The 20,411-nt window shown below is 47.0% G+C and overlaps 1 protein-coding gene across 6 annotated transcripts in view; it reads left to right on the forward strand.

The window, feature by feature from the left end:
* FHIT (fragile histidine triad diadenosine triphosphatase) overlaps positions 1–20,411 on the forward strand; it is a 1,173,656-nt gene that overhangs the window by 1,147,582 nt on the left and 5,663 nt on the right. For 5 of the 6 annotated variants that reach the window (XM_075073110.1, XM_032781826.2, XM_032781832.2 and 2 more), the window contains one exon: positions 12,316–13,111. The exons of the other annotated variant lie outside the window; for it this stretch is intronic. The gene's annotated coding sequence lies outside the window, so the exon portion shown is untranslated. Of the gene's footprint in view, positions 1–12,315; positions 13,112–20,411 lie in introns of those variants that run through there. 6 annotated transcript variants of the gene reach the window in all.

Here is a 20,411-nt window from a genome sequence, read left to right on the forward strand (position 1 = left end):
GTTACAAATGAAAGACTCGCTGGGATTTTCAAAGGAGTCTGTGTGAATTTGGTGCCCAAATGCTATTGAAATTCAATGAAAGTTGGGTGCCTAACTAAGATTCCTTTGTGTACCAGTCAGATTAATAGATCCATAAATTGCAAGGCCAGAAGGGATCATTGTGATCATCTAGTCAGACCTCCTGTATAAGATAGGCCAGAGAACTTCCCCAAAATAATCCCTGGAGCAGAGCTTTTAGGAGAACATCCAATATTGATTTTAAAATGGTCAGTGATGGAGAATCCACCACAACTCTTGGGAAATTGCTCCAGGGGTTAATTAAACTCACCATTAAAAATGTACACCTTATTTCCAATCTAAATTTTCTAGCTTAAATTTCCAGCCATTGGATCATGTTAGACCTTTCTCTGTTAGACTGAAGAGTCCATTATTAAATATTTATTCCCCATGTAGATACCTATAACTATGATCGTCGCCCTTTTACTTTCGCTTGTTAAGATACATAGATTGAGCTCCTTGAGTCGGTCACTATAAGGCAGGTTATCTAATCCTTTAATTCTCATGGCAATCCTCTCCAATTTATCAGCATCCTTCTTGAATTGGACACAGGATTCCAACAGTGGTTGCGCCAGTGCCAAACAGAGAGGTAAAACAACCGTCTACTCCTAGCCGAGATTCCCCTGCATTTATGCATCCCAGGATCACGTTCACTCTTTTGGTAACAGAGTCACTTTGGGAGCTCATGTTCAGCTGGTTATCCACCATGACTTTCAAATCTTTTTCAGAGTCACTGATTCCCAGGATAGAGTCCTCATCCTGAAAGTGTGGTCTACATTTTTTGTTCCTAGATGTATACATTTTACATTTAGCCATATTAAAACACACATTGTTTGCTTGTGCCCAGTTTACCATCCGATCCAGATTGCTCTGTATCAGTAACCTCCCCTCTTCATTATTTACCACTCCCCCAATTTTTGTGTCATCTGCAAACTTTATTGATGATTATTTTAGGTCTTCTTCCAGGTCATTGATAAAAATGTGAAATACCAGGTCATTGATAAAAATGTGAAATAGTGTAGGGCCATGAACCCATCTCTGTGGGACCCCATGGAAATACACCCACTCAGTGATGATTTCCCCCTAGACTCCTAGACTTTAAGTTCAGAGGAGACCATCATGAGCACATACTCTGACCTCCTGCACATTGCAGGCCACAGAACCTCACCCACCTATTTCTGTAGTAGGCAGGACCGGTGCTAGTGTTTTTAGCGCCCTAGGCGCACGGCCATTTTGCCGCCCCACGCGCTGGTCCACGGCTCCGGTGGAGCTGCCGCAGCTGTGCCTGCGGGAGGTCCACCAGAGCCGCAGGAGCAGCGGACCGTCCGCAGGAATGCCTGCAGCAGCTCCACTGGAGCCGCGGAACCAGGGGACCCTCCGCAGGCACGACTGCAGCAGGTCCACTGGAGCCGCCTGCTGCCCCCCAATAATCCTAGCGCCCTAGCCGATTGCCTAGGCTGCCTAAATGGAAGCGCCGGCCCTGGTAGTAGGCACCTAACCTCTGGGTGAGCTACTGAAGTCCTCAAATCTGGATTTAAAGTTTTAAAGTTATAGAGAATCCACCATTTACTCTAATTCAAACCAGCAAGAGACCCATGCCCCATGCTGCAGAGGAAGGCACAAAACCCCCAGGGTCTCTGCCAATCTGATCTGGGGGCAAATGCTTTCTCAACCCCAAATATGGTGATCAGTTAGACCCTGGGCATGTAGGCAAGACCCAACAGGCAGATACCTGTTGTAACTCAAAGCCTTGCCAACCACAGTTTTAACTCAGAGCCTCTCCATCTAGTGTCCCATCTCTGGCCACTGGAGATACTTGGTAATAGTAGTCATGGAGGGGCCATATGCCATTGTAGGCAAGCTCATCATACCGCTCCATAAACTTAACAAGCTCAATCCTGAAACAAATTAGGTTTTTTGTCCCCTAGTCCACAGCTTTAGAGGCTGTTCCAAAACCTCATTCCTCTAATGGTTAGACATCTTTGTCTAATTTCAAGCCTAAACTTACAGATGGCCAGTTTCTATCCATTTGTTCTTGTGCCAGTATTGACCCTTAACTTAAATAACTTCTCTCCCTCCCTAGTGTTTATCTCTCTGATTTGTTAGGCTAAACAAGCCAAACTCCTTAAGTCTCCTCTTGTAAGGTTTTGAGACCTATCAGTTGGCCATTTTTTAATCCGTTTAATGTGTACCATATTAATTTTATATAATTCTAGTTTTTTAATCAAAATGCCATGTGGTACCAAGTGAAGTGCCTTACAGAAGTGCATCAACACTGTTACCTTTATCAACCTAACTTGTAACCTCCTGAAAAGTTAGTTCGACAGGATCTATTCTCCATAAAGTTATGTTGACTTGCATTAATTACATTACCTTCTTTTAATTCTTTTTTAATCAAGTCCCATATCAACTGCTGTATTATCTTGCTTGGGATCAATGTCAGACTGAAGTCTGATTACCCGATGTGAGATTATCTCTGTCATCTCATTTACTCTTTTTTAAATGTGCATAATATTAGCTTTCTTCCAGTCTTCTGGAATTGCCCCAGTACTCCAACATTCATTGAAATCAGCATTAACAGTCCAGGATGTTTTAGTACTGGCAGCATGAGACCTCCAGCATGTGTCACTCAAACTGACGTTTCCCCTGATCACACAGCTCTTACTCCTATACATTATAAATAGGTGCATAAGGAGGCGGTGGTCATCCTGTTCCCTAGTATCGCTAGATCCTACAGAAAGGTGCAGAAATGTAAAACCCTAAGCTAGATAGATAGTAAGAGTCCAACACTGCAAGCAGATCCACTCGGCTGCCCTTCGACCCATGTGCAGAGCTCTATTAAAGTAAATGAGTTTCTGCAAGGGAGCTGAATCAGCAGCTTAGGTCAGCCCATTCAGGTATTAGTGTCCGTTCTTTTCCTAGGCCTGACACCATTAAATTATTCATGAATGGTATCCTCATCGCCAGAGGGTTTTGCCCAGTTCGAGGCCATGCTTTTTAGCCTATACAGATGCTCTGAGGGTTGCGTAAACCTGACGTATGGAAATCCAGACTTATGGAAAAAGTTCTGTAAGTTATTTTTGTTTGTTTGTTTGTTTTTCTTGTGTTGTTTTTTTTTTTTTGGTGTAATTGTCAGAGATCTGTTCCTGACTTACGCAAAACTCGACTTAGCAAGGGGTTCCAGAATGGAATGCATTGCATAAGTCGGGGAGCTTCTGTAATTCCAAACACCAAGGCATCACTGTCAAACTCTTCTCCCTCAGAGTGTTTTTTCTTCTGATGCTAAAATGCTCTGAACTTAATGTAAAGTGCATGTCCTTGGAGCTTTTCCTCTGTTGCCCACTCCCTGGACCCTGCTTTCAGCAGTAGAAAGATTGAAAACTCCTGACAAATTAACAAGGTCACAGAAATTTTCCTTCAATGCTGTTTTTGTTTTTCACCTCAACAGAGTCTTAGGAGTTATCCTGGCAAATCGAATTTTGACCCAGTTTTGACTGAGATTTGAACATGGCCCATGGGATAGTCAAAAAATGCTGAATGTAGAAATTCTGGAGGCAAACAGCAGTGGTGATGTAGGCCTCCTTCCCTGTTGTTCTGGTTAAGTGCCCAGCTATGAGAAATGTCAGTTCATCAGGTTTGCTTATTTTGGCCACTCTGAGCTAATGCGTTTGGTTGATTTCAAAGGGACGGCTCAGCTGCTTAAAGCTAGGCACCTGGTTAAGCATATTGCATAGCCAGGGCTCCCAAGGTTCAAATAGTATATCTGACACTGTGCCTATGCAATAGTTTTGCATAACTGAAAATATTGAAACTATCTACCTAATTCACCCCCTTCTTCGGGGTTTCCACCTCATTTTCAGAGCTTTTGGATAATTACTTACTGCAGCGTAACTGTTACATTTTAAACTCGGCAAGTACCCTCTTCAGTCGAAGTCAAAGCGACACTTGATTTTCACTAGAGAGGGACTCATGTATCTATTGCAGGGTGTATCTCAGAAAGGGAAGCTCCTCTTTCACCTGCCAGCCTATCCTGAGCCATTCTGCCCTGCAGGATCCAGCACGGCTCTGCTTTCCCCATGCAGCACAGTCCCAGGAAGGAGGGGTAGGAATTAGGCCTTTGCTCCTGAGCAGGTTGGGCTTTAAGCTCTCAGAGCTTCCCTAGCTACCCTCAGACTTAGCTCGGCCTTTTGCCATTGCATCAGCTGTAATGGCAGCTGTGTTAGGCATAAAGGGTCCACCTAGCTGTATTTGATCGGCTATACAGTCACTGAGACGGTGTTTTCTTTCTGCCCGGCAGTTGTCACCACAGCTTAAATTACTCGTATTTCCTTCATTGATCCTTTGCAGCACTTCTTGCACGCTGCCTAGAAGCTGCCTCCTGGCAATTGCCTGTCCCCTCCTAAACACACGCACATACACACAATTCTGGGCCCTGCCATCCTGACCCAATGGGCTCGTGTTAACTGGTTAATTGTAATTATTACTTAAGGGTAAAATAGATTGGCAAAATGAGATATCACATTGCAGTTAATACCTTAAAAAGACTCAGCAGCGATTTCTCTTTCCTCTCATTCATGTATTCCAGTGTCAGCACTTGCAGATGTCTTTAGGTCAAGGAGGACTAAAATAACTGCTGATGGCTTCCTTTTCTAGAAGAAAGCAAGAGAAATATCATTTGAATATAATAAGAAGCTCTTAATTCTCTTCCTGCTACACCTGCCAAGTGCTGTTCCACTCCTGACGCTCCTGACAGAGCGGTGTGCTTGAACGTTAGACCCCTGGCAAACAGAAATGTCCTGGGGGTTGCTCGAAGAAATAAATACTTTTAACATTTCCAGCTATGTGTTATTCTATCAGGGATGATAAGAAGATATTTAGTTAGAGAAGATGAGAAGATACCGGTCCTCGATAATAGATGAGACTAACGGGAGTTCAGTTCCTAGTCGGTCACTGTTATCCGCGTGTCCCGCTTCTTTGACGTCTTTCTCTCCACTTCATTGTACTCCCAGCTCCTCAGGATGCGCCATCATCTCTAGGACACCCCCAGCTTGAGCTGTCACTCACGGAATACTTACAACCTCGCTCCACCAAAGATTAAGCTCACGAGAAGCTGCAAGTAACTCAGGAGAGGACCGGAATTTAAAGCAAGGGACGGGGGTTAGTTCCTTTTTAAGCAATGCACTGAGCTAGCACAGCTATCCTTCTTGGCTGCCCATGGTGGCACTCACTGGCCCACATATTCCCCGAGGGTGAAATGCATCCTTGTGCAGGAAAACACTGCAAGGTCATCACCCCTCTTCAACCACGTCATAAGCTTCAGTCGAACACTGTCCTGGTGCTGATCCCCTCACAGGGCTGAATTTCACTGTGTATGAAAAAGAAGGTTCACGGCCTTCAATGCATGGCTCTTTGTGATTTCTTTATGCATAGTAATGTAAAATGCCTTTCAATCCGACAAGAGGTCCATGCTTCTCCCTGCTGCTCCTCCACCTCCGAACTCTACCTTATTTAATACTGTCACAGGTGTTGAATCAAGTCAGTGTGTGATGGTCCTAGGCAATGTTAAAACTGAGCCATGTACAAAGCCAGACGCAGCCTCCAAAATGAGGGGATGTCCTCCAGCATCTCAGCCTCTGGGTCTGGTTAAACGAAACTTAAAAGGAAACTACTTTTATGAAAAAGATTTTTTAAAAAATCAGTGCTTAAGATCACAGCAGCTGAGAATTTGCTCTAAATGACCGTTGCTTGGGATGTTCAGCAGCCATTCCCATCTGAGTATCACCCACCATCTCATAGGTTATTTATCCCAATGAGTTTTGCGAAATGGTGTAATGTGTGAGACAGGATGAGGGAGAAAGTGTTCTTCTTTACAGAGCAATTCTTAATGCAGTGTTGACATTTTAGGATCTGTTTTCAGATGCATCTCTCCAGGTTTCTAACCATCACAGAAATCAGGAGTCTTGTTAGCAGAGTAAATGTTTTGCTGTTCTTATGTCTCCTGAATTTCAAAACACAGCACATTTGCCTGAGAATAGGCTAAAGATTAAAAGGATTCATAGGAAATAAGCTTCTGTTCTAAGGCAGCCTCAGTCTTTCTGACTCCGCTCCTTGAGCCAAGACAAGAGATGAGATAGTCACAAGTTTCACTGAGGTTTCCTATTTTATCTGCAAGTGAGAAAATACTTTTATGCCATTAGAGAAGTAGTCAGCCTCAAATGTGATGTGAAAATGTCCCCCTACATACAGAGGATTGATAGTGATACTCTGTTGCCAACTGCTTGCTGAGCTATATATAGCCAGTCACTTTTAATTGTTTAAACACGTGAATGTCATGCCAAATACAGGTTTCTTTTAAAAATATTTCCAAGTAACGCATCCTGCACGCTGGGGATGGTTCTCTGAGGTAAAACCTCTCCCCCTGCTTGTGGGCGTTAGGCACCAGTCTCTGACCAAGTTGAAAAGACATTCTTCTCTTTCTCTGGCTCTGAAGGCAGAATGGCTCGCTGAGGGCACTGGTGGAGTTCAGATCCTGCTGTCGCCACCTTCTCCAGACCAGGTTCTCAGCTGGGTGTCACAGGGTGGGATGGGCCCTGTAAGAGTGAACCGGTCCAGACCACCTGTGCCTCCTTAACAGCCTCTTGATGGAGCCTGATAGAGGACAGCTGGTCTGTGTAAAGAGCCAGAGGGAACTACGAATGGGAAGAGGAAACTGTGGTAGAGGTTGAAGAAAACAGGAGATCTCTGACCCTGGGGGGGATGGGTTTGGGCCTGGAAGCCAGAGGGCTAAAGAAGGCTGAGAGCTGGGGAGTGGGAGGAGTTTCCCTGCTGGCCTCCCAAAGCTGGAGATAGACTGCCCAAAAAGGGTGCTGGACCCCCTCCAGGGAAGAAAGGGATTGAGAACTGGGGAGTTCCTGCTGGGAGAGCAGGGGAGGACTCCAGCGAGAAGGTGCTGTGCACTGAATAGCAAGTTGATCGTGAGGAACAGCCTCCAGCCTGAGAGAAGATGCCAGGGATGAATGCGTGAGGCTGACAGGTAGCTGACAGGGGACATGGAGGACTCTTTGAGTTGTTTGTTTATAAATCCAGCCCCAAAGGAGTGGCATTATTGGCTGCAAGAGAGCCTCCCAGTGCAGTTATGGATGTATGGAGCCCTGACTTGGGGAAACTGAGGTAGAGTGCTTGCTCCTCTGGCCACAAGAGGGTGCTCAGGAGGTGGCTCCCTTGTAGCTTTGGGCATCACTACATCCGAGCTATGCCGGGTAACTGCAGCTGAGACCCTGACCCCTAGGAGCACAGGAAGCCTCGTCTTTGCTTGGCATTAGGGCAGTCTATTGTTTATGCTTTCTTCTCCCGCACCTTCTCTTTTGGATGTCACTCAGCTCCCTGGAGTCTCTGGAGCAGGGGACAGCTCCTTCAGCTTGGTCACTCTAGCCACCAGGGCTGCCTCCAGGTTTTTTGCCGCCCCAAGCAAAAAAATAAATAAATACCAGAGTGCCGCTGCCAAAGTAAAGGTGCTGCCCCAAAGGGACGGAGTGCCGCCCCTTGAAAAGTGCCGCCCCAAGCACATACTTGGAACGCTGGTGCCTAGAGCCGGCCCTGCTAGGCACACAAAGCCCAACTCTTCCAGCTCCATGCAGGCAGAAAAGCTACAGACGTGAGAACCATCCCCAATCAGGACCAGGGTGTGGTGCATCTCTGCAGCCCACACCCCAGCCAATTCCACAGGGTGCTTGGCCACTGGATCTGCCTTCAAGTGGATCCGATCCCCTGGCCGGCCCCGCTGCAGCCTTGCACACTGGGCAGAATTCAGATACCCGCAATAGCAGCTGGAGTGGGAGGAGAAGAGGGCAAGGGCAAGGGCAAGCCATGGCCCCCCACCTGGCTCCCCAAGGCAGGCTGGGCTACATCTTAGCCCTGTGGCACTAACCATGCTGCATCAGTGAGATCTGACCGCGACGGCACTCAGGGAGTGTCTGCACATACTGCAATCGCTGCGCAAACACCCATTTTACTAATCAGCTACAGAGAGTTCTACACACTCCAGCCTTAAGTACTATTAATTATTTCACACACTCAGCAGTCTCTGAGCACCATCAATTAGAAATCAGGAACCCATGTCCATGGGAAACCATTATGACCTAAGAGGGTGAACCTTAAGCTCCAAAGGCGATAGGTTTCATAAAGGTCACCTTGAGAAACAGCATCATAAGAATCCGTCAATAGACGAGAATGTTCCCGGTGTGTATTTGACGTTATTTTGATGCGCTGGAAAGGTTGAAAAGAAGAATGTGTCATATTACAGGGTCTATGCTTCCCCTAAAATTAGTTTTCCTGCAATAAGAAACAAGTAAATATAAAGTAATCCCTTTTCATTTCAACGGAATGCAAGGAAAAGTTAATATCACCCGAAGCTTTCTGAACAAACACAACCTGGTCTGTGAGAGTGTCATCTGAAGTGTAAAAACTTTGTCTAACGTCTCTTAAAATATCTCTCACATGGAAGATGTAGATATAAGAGCAGTGCAATTACAGTGGCTACTAATGAACCATGTAATGCATAAAGGAAAAGGTTTCCCCGTAAGTGTGATATGTTAATGTATAATGCTCCTACTGCAAAATGAATGTTGATTCTTGTTCTAGTCTGGGTGTGTCAGAGAGATTTTTTCCCTTGCAGCCCAGTGAAAATGAAGAATCAAGGGAGGGCAGTCTGAGTGAAATTCACCCCAGTGCAGGGGGCCACCTGAAAGCCTATGTACCACTCAGTCCTCATTTGAGGATTAAGTGGTGCACTGACTGAGTGCGGTCTCTGCACAGGGATGCGCTTCAAAGGGACGGTGGGCTTCCCTTTCCCTGGCGTTAGCAATATTCACTCAGCTTTGTAGGGTATCTTGAGGGCCACAGCTCAGCACCTACGTCCTGTGGTTATAGCTGCAGTAGAAGCATCAGCCAGAGAGGCAGATGCGTTTAATTGCACTGTACCAAGTATTACTTTCATTAGTGTTAATACTGCAAAATCAGAAGGGTCAGATGTTCTGTTCACCCCAAAGTTTGAATCCCAAATATCAACAGCCAGATATGGCGATCTGGTTTCATGCTTGGTTAATCAGTGCGGGGGGGGGCACAACTCAGGGAGCGGAGTGACCTGGGATCTAGAAAAGAACGGAAGGAGAGGCATGGGGCAATGATGACGTTTCAGAGAAGACTGATGAAAAGAGGAGTCAAGCACTTTCAGAGCTGAACCTGTGCTGAAATGGACCTAGAGTGACCAGACAGCAAATGTAAAAAATCGGGTTGAGGGTGGGGGGTAATAGGAACCTATATAAGAAAAAAACCCAAAAATCAGGACTGTCCCTATAAAATCAAGACATCTGGTCACCTTAAATGGAGCTGGGCTCTGATCCCTGCAGACTCATCCATGGCGTGAGTTACAAGATACACTGACTAAGCAGGGAGGCCCTGTTTAAAGCAGATTCACAAGTAACTTACAGGCTGCCATGCAAGGGGCGGCATACAGTGGAGACACTGGTGCTCAAAATGCCGCGTAACGGGGAAACGTGTTTCAGGGAGAAGAGACAACCAAACGATGCGGGCAGGTGGTAAGACACCAAGCAAAACAGCACACTCAACTACTATGCAAGTGCTGTTACTGTACTGTTGTGGACATAACATGAGAGAGAGATTCAAAGCAGCAATCTGAATATGGTCCTGTACCTGACGCGCTCCCGTGAGTGAGTTTCAATAGCCAAGCTGTGGCAATGGCAAGGTAGAAATAGCCATTCAGGGGAGTTGATACGTGAAAAGGGAGCGATGTTGGATACATTGTACAATTTGTCCTTCGTGTTTGTCCCCTCGCAGTCACCACAACTCTTCGGTACCCATGGAAGGCCTGGGCATTGCATTCACAAATGCAAACGTGTTTCTGCATCTTAGCCTTTGCATGTGTAGATACTGGGTATGAGCAGCTGCAAACCTTCTATGGATACAAGTTAGTGAAGACATTTGAAAACGTGGTTGATGATGCAACACAGTGATTTCAATGTAGCTTTGTCAAGGAGAGGCAGTTAGATTTTCAGGGCTGTGATTGGCTGTTCTCCTTAGTCAGGACCTGTCTTGGCATTTATCTATTGCAGTGGCACCCTCCGGTCAGTGTGGCCACCAGTGTGTATCAGGATGGGACATACTGTATCCTCACTGTGCACACGCAGCTTCGCTCATGATTGCAGATCGAGGACACAAGATGGCCCTTTGAGTCATGCTACATATAGCACAGTAAAGAGGTGATGAAAGGGACTTTTCCTGCAAAGAACTCAAGGGTAAACTGCCTTTGAGCTTTCTTTTGCAGATGAAATTCTCTGGCCTAAGGCTGGGGTATGGATTCATAGGGCACCTTGAAAGTTTCTGGGGGCAGGGGCTCCATCCAGAAGCAGGAGCAGTGAAAGCTTTCTAAAAGCAGGAGGGCCACTGGCACCTGAAGTGTGGCCCACCTCCCATGTCACCACTTCCCCCCAAACCCTCTTCCTTGCACTGCCCCTTCCCCCAAGGCCCTGCCCCTGCACCGCCTTTTCCCCCAAGGCTCTGCCCCTACATCGCCTATTCCTCCAAGGCCCTGCCCCTGTGCTGCCTCTTCCCCCAAGGCCCAGCCCCTGCTCTGCCTCTTGCCCCAAGACCCTGCCCCCACATCACCTCTTCCTCCAAGGCCTTGTCCCTGCTCTTCTTCTTGCCCCAAGGTCCCACCCTTGCACCACCTCTTCCCCCAAAGCCCTGCCCCTGCACCACCTCTTCCTCCAAGGCCCTATCCCTGCATTGCCTCTTGCCCCAAGACCCTGCCCCCACACCGCCTCTTGCCCCAAGGCCCCGCCCCCCCCACTGCCTCTTCCCTCACCAAGACCATGTCCCCTGCTCGCTCCTCTCAACCCCTCCACGCCAGATCCTTGCACCCACATGGAGCCACACTGACTTCACTAGGACGTCCCATGAATGCTGCAGCATGAAGAATCAAGACTTCTAATGGCACAGAAGGGACTATGATTGTAAAGTGCATTTACAGGAAGCTCTCTGCAATGCTGGATGGCCCAATGGCTAGGGTAGAGGGCTGACAGGAATGAGGGGTTCTAGTCTAAGCGCTGCCCCTGGCCTATTCTTGGCCAAATCATTTGGTGCTAGATTCACAAAAGATGCCAAATCTCATCATCAGGCCCCCCTGCGAGGCACAGAATCCCCCCTCAGGTGCTCAGAGCTCTGTTACCGGGTTGGGCTCTGCGGGATGAGCTCACACCAAACAGCTGGAGTTTGGGGAGGAGGAGAACATCCTTCATAAACAAAGCTTTTAGCTCCGTGGGTCGTGTACTCAGCTGGAATGCAAAAGACCCCTCGTTCAAGGCTCCCCCGAAGAGAAGAAGGGATTTGAATGGGAGTCTGCCACCACTCATGAGGGTCCTTGCCAGAGGGCTCTGGGCTAGTCTGATGTGGGGTTCCCCCAGCCTCTCCTGGTGAAGCTCTTGCACTGTGAATAAATAATTCTTGGCCCACTGGTCCAGAGAGAGAGCAAGCATGGGAATGACTCTGTAGCCAGGTGGTTAGAGCATTCACCCAGGAGACAGATACATTGCTTCAATGTCTCTTCTGATAAATAATACCCCTTGCCCCGATTTCGGCCCCAACTCCCTCGTCTTGGCATCTCCCATAAGCAAGCCCAGCCGAGGAGCCACCTAGCATGCTGGCTTTTGTGAATCCCATTCTGAGACACTTCTCTCCCTCCATTCATCGTCTAGGGAGCCTAGACAGATAATCCAGGCTTTGTGCATTGCTGTGATTTTGTATCTACCTAAAAGTAAGGTGTGGTGACACTCAGCATGGCCATGCCTGAGTTCTATTCTGAATCTAGCCCTTCCTCACTCTGTGGCTTAGTTTCCCTTCGGTAAAATAAACATAATGGCACGAGCCTCCTTTCAAAGTGCTTTGAGATCCACGTCTGAAAAGCACTATATGAGCACAAGGTAATATCGCTATTGGCACATGGGCTTGATCTCCCCTCCAAATACTAGTTGCTGCCATATGAACTGGCATATGCGCTAGCTGGCATTAACCCTGACTATTTCATTTTCTCCATCCTAATCACTGGTTCCCTTTGCACAGTGCTAATCAGCATCTAGCCAATTAACAATAAACAAACTCATTTTATCTTACTGATACAGATCAAATATGTTATGGCATTTAGCTTAATGGCTAGTGGCGCTTGTAATGGTCACTATTTTTCAGGTGAGACAATCTGGAACAAATCCTGGAGCATAAGAAAACCAAAAAAGGGACTCGTTCTCCAAGTGCTCTGTGACATTGGATCTGCAGCTAACCAGCTTAGATGACATTCCACAAACAATGGATTCATCCATGAAACACTTTATTGTACCATTGGATAGTGGAGGAGTTGAATTTCACCTAAGACGACTGACAGACTGGATTCAACACAAGCTTTTGCATAATGGCTCAGACTTTCGAATGATGTACTTGGGAAAGAATCTTTTAAAATTGGCCCTGGCCCTAAACTGAAATTAAATATTAGCAGCAATATTTGTCTAGTGTGTTATGTTACATTTATCTGGCTACATTACAAAACATTGGCTCCATGTTGTGCCTAACAATATTCTGTTTGTAATGTATTGTAGTGCAGAAAAATTACGTTTTTCAGTACTAGTATGCGTCTCAGAAACCAAAGCTTTGTTATAGCCTGCATGCGATAAGCCTGGAGAGTTACCATTTTGCTAGATAAGATTATTGAATATGAAATGCATAAACTTTCTTAAGATCATACATTCCTCTCTTACTTCGACTGTGTTAGTACAAAGCTGTAAGGGCTTAAAATAATGCAATACATTTTAGGGAATTCATCAAAATGTGAAGCTGCTCATGTGATATTCAGCACGTTACAGCCTATGATGTAAGGGTTGTTGCTTGCAACAAAACGTGTTAACTTTGGTTGGTTGTTATTCACGTGACGTACTCGCTCAGTAATAACGCTCATCTGCAGAGCTTCTCTGAGGAGCCTCTGCACACATTTAGCAATTTACTGCCAGTGCATCACAGAGAATATGTGGCTGAAATGAAGGCAAATGGACATCTAATACACTGGCAAGAGCCCTGAACTGAAGCACCAGTGGTGGCACTCTTGAACTTTGGGGAAGTTTGGATCCCGATCCCAACCTGAGTTTGGTAGCTCAGGTCTACAGTTGTCACTAGAAGAAGGCAGCTTTTGTCATCCCTTTCCAAACAGTGATATGTGGGACAACAATGGTCTTAATGCAGAATGAGAGAGAATGGCAGTAGCTCAGATACTCTGCGGTCACTGCTTTATACCACGGCAACCTGTACAGCATCTTTGCAATGGGGTTGACATGGGCCATCAGCTGTGAGCATACCTGAACTTCAGAGAAGTTTGGAGTCAGTATCCTGATACTTACTAGAATTAGAACAGAAGAGATTTTTTTGGAAAGATTGGAGGAATCTGCTTGCGTCTGGTCCCTCTCAGAGCCCCGAGAGAACATGGACAGAGAGCAAAAAACACAAACAAAAGCTTCCCTCCACCCAGATTTGAAAGTATCTTGTCTCCTGATTGGTCCTCTGGTCAGGTGTTCCGGTTCATTGTTTGTTAACCCTTTACAGGTGAAAGAGACATTAACCCTTAGCTATCTGTTTATGACAGAGCCAAATCAGGATTCAGATGCCACCAGATTGACCCGACACTACATCAAACAAAATGAAACATGCCAGAAATGTGTAAATAAATAATCCCTCTGGGAGTCACAGAAGCACAGTCTGATTTGAGACTTAGTGAAAATGCCCAGAGTATACACAGTGCTTGGGCCAAAGTTCGACCAGGACCAGGGATAAATTTGGCTCATTGGCTTATAAACTGTGCTGAGCAACAGGGCCGGCTCCAGGCCCCAGCGCCCCAAGCGCGTGCTTGGGGCGGCATGCCGTGGGGGGCGCTCTGCCGGTTGCTGGGAGGGCGGCAGGAGGCTCCGGTTGACATGGCATGCCTGCTGGAGGTCCACCGGAGCTGCGGGACCGGCGAGCGGCAGAGCGCCCCCCGCAGCGTGCCGCCGTGCTTGGGGCGATGAAATGGCTAGAACCGGCCCTGCTGAGCATATACAGAGAGTAACATCAGGAGCAAAACAAAGGCATTTGGCTAGCATCAGACTTGGCAGAGTTAATTTTTTTATACTTGTGACAGATAATATCAATGTTTATGCGTAAGTATTTTTCCGATTATTATCAATTAAAATTTTCCCAGTTACACAGAATTATGGGGTTTTATGCATTTTTTCAGTATTTATCAATTTAAATTTTCACAGTTGCAGGAAATGCTGTGGGAGGAAGCCAGACAGGTTGAGATTCAAATGGTTAAAACTTTATAAACATCAACATCACATGTCAAACTGTACAAAGTAAATATCCTCAAATCAAATTCTGAAGCAGCATTTCTCTTCCTTTGTCAGTACATTTTGATTATTAGCGATGCAAATATTTGTGTTGGTTTGCGTGTGTACAATGAAATTGACATATAAAGCTAATCCTTCCAAGCCTAGCTCTAGTTATTGCTCTGATACTTTGCAAAAGTAGCTCCAGGACGCCTGTGTTTCCTATCACAGATTTAACATGACAGCAGACATCTTCCACAGACTTTTGAAAAGCCGCAACCATTCTAATGCTATTTTATTTCCAGTCAAAGTAAACAGAAATCCCCTTCTGACGGAGTCTGTACGTTTTAGTCCCTGAACAAGAGTTGAGATACAGAAAAGGAAGGCACACTGGCAAGCCAGAAAAGCTTTGAGACTGAGCACTTTCCAAGAAACCAGCAAATGAACCAGTCTGAAAGGGCCTCCCTTCGCATTTGAATATGTAAAATAGAGCTGGTTCTTCAACGCTAAGGAAGACAATTGCCATTCCATACAAGTAGGTGGCTGTGGAAGACCCTGTGCTTCAATTACATTTCCAAGCTATTTTCAAGCCTTGCATTTGATGGCTTCATATTCAGTATGGAATATTCTCGTATTAAATTTTGTAGCCAGCAATGAAGGCAGGATACCAACCACTTTATATCACGCCTGCTTAGTAGATGACGACTGACCTGCAAGAAACATTTCATTTGTGTTAATGAGGATGCCGTATCAAAGGTCTAGTTAAAAAAAAAAATCCTTTTGTGCATTACAATCTCTTGATGCAGTACAGGGTGTGTGTGTGTTTCCCTCCTGTTTTAAAAAACAGAATTTGCACTACATGGGGGTATACGTTAAAGAATTAGTGGTGGCTAGGGACAGATGGGAAAAGGCAGCTCAAGTAACTCTGCAGTTACGTGGGAAGTAAAAAAGTCCTATTTAAATCTAGGCCTGCCACTAGCACCTGGCTCATTCATACACTTCCACAGCCCTAAGGAGGGGGGGACTGGAAACACTGGTTTGATGGGACAGACTATAAGGCATAGCAGGTAGGCTGGGAATCATCAAAAAGGGGACAGATAATAAGACAGAAAATATCATATTGCCTCTATATAAATCCATGCTACACCCACACCTTGAATACTGCATGCAGATGTGGTTGCCCCATCTCAAAAAAGATATATGGGACTTGGAAAAGGTTCAGAAGGGGGCAATAAAAATTATTAGGAGTATGGAACGGCTTCCATATGAGATGAGATTAATAAGACTGGGACTTTTCAGCTTGGAAAAGAGACGACTAAGGGAAGATATGATAGAGGTCTATAAAATCATGACTGGTGTGGAGAAAGGAAGTGTTATTTACTCCTCATAACACAAGAAGTAGGGGCCACCAAATGCAATTAATAGGCAGCAGGTTTAAAACAAAGAAAAGGAAGTATTTCTTCACACAGTGCACAGTCAACCTGTGGAACTCCTTGCCAGAGGATGTAGTGAAGGCCAAGACTATAACAGTATTCAAAAGGATAGATCCATCAATGGCTATTAGCCAGGATGGGCAGGGATGGTGTCCCTAGCCTCTGTTTGCCAGAAGCTGGGAATGAGCAACGAGGGATGGATTACTTGATGATTCCCTGTTCTGTTCATTCCCTCTGGGGCACCTGGCACTGGCCACTGTCGGCAGACAGGATACTGGGCTAGATAGACCTTTGGTCTGACCCTGTATGGCCGTTCTTATCAGCACCTCAGCACTTCCGCTGCAGCAGGAGCCGGACCTCTCGTTGGTCTTGATATGGGCTAGTCTCTGTACTCCCCTTCCCTGCTGCTCAACCACAGTCTTACCCATGCTGGCCATCATGGAGTGTCTTCTACTGGTGCCGGTCACTGTAGTGGTTCAGTGCACTGCTTTTCATGGGGAATATGAGAGGGATACAGGGAAACACCATGGTGCAGAGGAACAAATGCAGTCAGGAGGAGCCAGGCAGTCCAGTTCTGCTCTCTTGTCCACTCTAATTTTATGTCATGTAACTCCATTGTTTTCTGTGGGCTTGTTCCTGAATTTCCAGTGGAAACAAGAGTAGAATCCGGCCCTGTGTTTCCTCCTCTGTGTACCCTGCTATGGAATAAAGGTTGCAGAAGGTGCTCTGACAATGGCTTCTTTCACCACAGAGCCTGTGGCTGCTAAAACATCCACACTATAGGAAACCCAGAGGGCCAGAGGTGCCAAGTCAACTTCAGAGCTGGTGCCTCCTAGTCATGGACATTTCAGAGCTGAGCAAGAGTCAAACCACTGCAAACACCCTCAAACGTTGGGCTATTAAAAACCTGGAATTAAATGTTGCTGCTTGAATTGCATTTCTAGCCATTTTTTGTCTCCCCGCCCCAAACATTAATCTGTACAGGGAGTTCTATTTCCTCACACGTTAAAGGACTTAGGTATCTAACTGCACTTTCCACTTGCACCAAAAATGTGCATAAAATATTCCAGCTATAAAAAAATCTCTGTATTCAAAATGCCAGTGCAGGTTTAGACACTGGGTTGGAGCCCATTTGAAATTTTAACCTAATAATCAACTCATTGGTAGCAGTTAGTGCTGTTGCAAGTCCTTGCAGGAATTTTTAACACCTTGGCACTATTAGCATCTTGCTCTTACTAACTGTTCAGAGAAAAGAGCAGCGGAAAAAACCACCTGCTAGAAACGAGCCATAGTAGCAGAGTACTGCAACATTTGTTAACCTTTTATTGACATCGCAGAATTCAGAGACACGCAACCTGTCACATCCATCCAAAGCCACTCAGTCTTTGGTCAGTGCTTCATGATTAAAAGGGAACAAAGAAATGGCCACCTTGGATTGCATTTCTTCCCTTGGGTTCTTCTGGAAAACTCATTGTAAAAAAAAATCCTGCCCTATTCCCTGCCCACCGTCCCCATTCTGGACTTGATCGTAGGGGATTTGGGTGTTATGAACTGATCAGTCCAAGGAAAAGGCACTTGTTTTAATGTGAAGACAATAACAATGCTGCATCAGCTCTAAGCAAGGGCGTGCGCCTGCAAAGAGCTGAGCACGGCCTGTTTGTGGCTGCGTGGCATGGATGCCCATTAGGAGCCGAGGATGCCCCGAACCTCAAAGTTTAAAATCAGTGGTAGATGAACAAAGGAGCTGGAGGCGCATTGACACTCAACGTGCCATGGAAAGTCGGGCTTAACTAAAGCAGGCAGTGTCATGCAGTGCTTCCAGCAGGGCTGTGAGCACAGAGAGAGAACGTCTTCACGTTCTTTTTTAGCATTAGTCTAGCTGGAGACTAGGGAGTTTACGTCCCAGCGCCATCTTTTGTTTCTCGGCAGGAGGTCTGTTAACCACCCCCGATTGCTCAGAGGCATGCACAGGTTGCTGGATGCAGGGCCTGGACACATGCCGTGTGGGATCTGTCTTCGCATAGCCGTTTGTAAATCTGCTCATCATTGCTTGTCATACATCCCCGCTGCTTGGCCTCACCTGTGAATTGATGTGCTCACATAAGGCGGAGGGCGGATTCTCAGCAATGTTACGAAGCGAGGACCGTGACAGCTCAGTTTAGGAGGACACCTGCGCTGAATGCAGGAGGATGGCCTTGTGGCACAGGCATCTGAGTGTGACTCAGGAAAGCCAAGCTAAGGTCCTGGCACTGCTACAGGTGCCTGCTGCCCTTGGGCCAGTCCTGTAGTCAGGACCGGCGCCAGGGTTTCTGGCGCCCTTGGTGCCAGGCCATTTCACTGCCCCGCGCGCGGGTCTCGCGGCTCCGGTGGAGCTGCCGCAGGCATGTCTGTGGCAGGTCCACCGGAGCCGCGGGACCAGCGGACCGTCTGCAGAAATGCCTGCGGCAGGTCCACCGGAGCCGCGGGACCAGCGGACTGTCTGCAGAAATGCCTGCGGCAGGTCCACCGGAGCCGCGGGACCAGCAGACTGTCTGCAGAAATGCCTGCGGCAGGTCCACCGGAGCCGCGGGACCAGTTGACTTTCTGCAGTTATGTCTGCGGCAGTTCCACCGGAGCCGCCTGCCGCCCCCCTGGCAAAATGCCGCCCCCCCCCCCATAATGCTGGCGCCCTAGGCGACTACCTAAGTCGCCTAAATGAAAGTGCCAGCCCTGCCTGTAGTCTCAACCGACTGCAGTTCCCCATCTGTAAGTGGAGGATGGTCTACCATACATGATCTACCATACATGGCTGTTGAGAGGCTAAACTTTGCCAAGGAGGCGGCGCTGTGTCACAGAGGGGTCAGAGTGTCAGAACGTATCAAAATAGTTCAACTGCTGAGAAAAAAAATAAATCAGTTCATCAAAAAGTATTAGGTAGATGCCTCTGTAACCACCCTCCATCTCTCTTCTGCTGCTACTCACCGTGCATGGCAGCTGCCACTTGGCTTATCCTGTGAGCAGAGCTCAAGCAGCCCTCGCCTGAAAACATAATTTCCTTCCCAGGAAAAAAATGTCAAGTGTGCTGTTTCAGCCCAGTTCAGCATGAACTATTTTTCAAAAACCCAAACTCAAGTTTTTCCACAGGAAGGAAAATCCAGATCTGTTCATTTCAGGGGGACCTCAGTGGAGCTCAGATTCCTGGTAGCCAACTTCACGGGCTTTCCACCAGACAGGCAGGGAAATGGGAGCTAGCTGGGTGGCCTGCTGGGGCTTCCAGGGGCAAGGCCTGCCAGTAGGGTGCCCTGACAGCAAGTGTGAAAAATCAGGACATCTGGTCACCCTACCTGCCAGCCAGGCTGCTGGGGAACCTGCTGGGAGCGGAGCTGCCCACCTGGGAAGCTGAGGAGCTGTGCAGTCTGCCAGGCAGATATCCCCTTACCAGCCTCCTGGCCTGGTTTTCTTTGAACGTTTCCACAGAAGCAACACGTTCTTGCAGAACATTCTGGTTCCTTCAGACAGTTTGCCCAGCTCCACTCATTAGCTGGCTGAAGACTGCAGCATTGGTGGTTTACCATGCACATGTGAAGGTACCTGAAAACTGCTTTTCCTTCAGTAAAAGGAAAACCCCAAAGCACAGCCTGCCTGTCATCCAGGGATAAAAATGCCCCACAAACCAAAAAGGAAACACTGCCTGTTGCATCTCTCTGTGGACTAGGGTTGCCAACTCTGAATGAAGCTATTCCAGGAGATTTTTTTTCCCCCGACATGATGTAATGTCATTTTCTTAAAATATCCTATTAAAATTTCCCAGATTGCTTTCAATAATCACCAGGAGATGGATGCCAATTCTGGGAGACTCCAGGCCAATCCTGGAGGGTTGGCAACTCTAGTGTGGACACACTTACCCACAGAATCAAGAAAGATTCACACTCCCAAGGGGTAGATTTGAGAGCAGGCAAATGCTGGAATTTGCCTCAGGGATAAATCTGGGGTGTAAGTGGCAAAGAGACCGGCTGTATTTTTTTCTGAAAGGGCTTGAATGCCCTTTGGCATCGGCGGGAGAATTGACTGGACAAAGGCCAAGGGAGGCCGTTGGCTGGCCACTGAATGAGGATGGTCGAGAATCTTGTTTCTCCTGTTTCCTTCACGAGAGAACTGTCGTATTTCTTTAATCACTCGTCTTTGCCACGGTTTAATTCAGTTCACACCGCAATGGGGCCTACCGCAGAAGTGAAGAGAAGCCATTCAGTTCTCAAGTGCCTGACTACAGCTGCTCACCAATTCCTGCTGAGAGGCAGGAAATGAGTTAACACCCACGACCAACGGAGCAAGCGGTAATGCAGAGTCGGGCCTCATCCCCATGTCATGAAACGCTTCCTTGGTAAGCCCTCAGCACTGGGGCAGCTGTGTCTCTGGGCCGTTGCTGTGATGTAGGCACTAATGTTTCTAACCTGAACAGACACAAAGTCCTGAATGAAAGCAAGGTTGACCTGATTCCACCCCCCGCCTAGGAGACTAGCTACTGTTG

The sequence above is a fragment of the Chelonoidis abingdonii genome, chromosome 17, assembly GCF_003597395.2.
Source record: "Chelonoidis abingdonii isolate Lonesome George chromosome 17, CheloAbing_2.0, whole genome shotgun sequence".
Taxonomy (NCBI): domain Eukaryota; kingdom Metazoa; phylum Chordata; order Testudines; family Testudinidae; genus Chelonoidis; species Chelonoidis abingdonii.